The sequence below is a fragment of the Schistocerca nitens genome, chromosome 3 (assembly GCF_023898315.1).
Source record: "Schistocerca nitens isolate TAMUIC-IGC-003100 chromosome 3, iqSchNite1.1, whole genome shotgun sequence".
NCBI lineage: Eukaryota > Metazoa > Arthropoda > Insecta > Orthoptera > Acrididae > Schistocerca > Schistocerca nitens.
In genome coordinates, this window is record NC_064616.1 from 382,792,646 (window position 1) to 382,794,139 (window position 1,494).

Here is a 1,494-nt window from a genome sequence, read left to right on the forward strand (position 1 = left end):
CTGTCGCGGCATGCTACCAGTGTTAAAGACTGCGATGGAGCTCCGTATGCCACGGCAAACTGGCTGACACTGACGGCGGCGGTGCACAAATGCTGCGCAGCTAGCGCCATTCGACGGCCAACACCGCGGTTCCTGGTGTGTCCGCTGTGCCGTGCGTGTGATCATTGCTTGTACAGCCCTCTCGCAGTGTCCGGAGCAAGTATGGTGGGTCCGACACACCGGTGTCAATGTGTTCTTTTTTTCCATTTCCAGGAGTGTAATTAAATGGTTCAAATGGCTCTAAGCACTATGGGACTTAACATCTGAGGTCATCAGTCCCCTAGACTTAGAACTACTTAAACCTAGAACGAGATTTTCACTTTGCAGCGGAGTGTGCGCTGATATAAAACTTCCTGATAGATTAAAACTGTGTGCCGGACCGAGACTCGAACTCTGGACCTTTGCCTTTCGTGGGCAAGTGCTCTACCAACTGAGCTACCCAAGTACGACTCATGACCCGTCCACACAGCTTCAATTCTGCCAGTACGTCGTCTCCTACCTTCCAAACTTCACAGAAGCTCTTCCGAAGAGCTTTTGTGAAGTTTGGAAGGTAGGAAACGAGGTACTGGCAGAATTCCGAAGAGTTTCTGTGAAGTTTGGAAGGTAGGAGACGAGGTACTGGCAGAATTGAAGCTGTGAGGACGGGTCGTGAGTCGTGCTTGGATAGCTCAGTTGGTAGAGCACTTGCCCACGAAAGGCAAAGGTCCCGAGTTCGAGTCTCGGTCCGGCACACAGTTTTAATCTGTCAGGAAGTTTTACTTAAATCTAAATAATCTAAGGACATCACACACATCCATGCCCGAGGCAGGATCCGAACCTGCGACCGTAGCAGCAGCGCGGTTCTGGACTGAAGCGCCTAGAACCGCTCGGCCACAGCGGGCGACTGGAAATAATTAAATTCAAGTAGTACTGTCTACCAAAATGGGGACTTGACTAGAATTCAAATGAGTGCTGAGAACCATAAGGGCCAACAACACACACGCCCTTCATTCCCACACTGATGCGCATTTTAGAAAAACCAGGAAGACAGCTTTTCTTGAATGTTCATATATAACATGTGGGCCTACGGGACAGATAAACCTGACCCACCATAAGATCAACAGATATCAGAAGCATGAATAAATGCTACAGTCTCACAATCGACTATGATGTGCTTTATGGTTCTCAGCACCTCAAATGCATTACTGTATGATAAGATCCAAACCTCAATATACTATATCTCGTTCCAGATTCCTCAAAATAGGTTTTTCTTTCAGTTCAACTATAACATTTACTGATATCCGATCTAATTTTGGTATATAGTGAGTGAATTGATATATCTGAGGAGTGTGCAGTCATCTAGCGTGATTTATGCCAAGCGAATGGAGATAAAAGTCTGCTGCGGTGTGCTACCAAATGGTGGCATTGACGTAAAACGGTAGTTGAGTGGCAAGGGCTAGCTGTGCACGACGTGAA

General features: G+C 47.3%; 1 non-coding gene across 1 annotated transcript; it reads left to right on the top strand.

Moving 5' to 3' along the window:
* Positions 1–695: 695 nt before the first annotated feature.
* On the top strand, positions 696–770 carry Trnas-cga (transfer RNA serine (anticodon CGA)). Its single transcript has one exon. It is a non-coding gene; the product is annotated as a tRNA-Ser (tRNA).
* Positions 771–1,494: the final 724 nt, after the last annotated feature.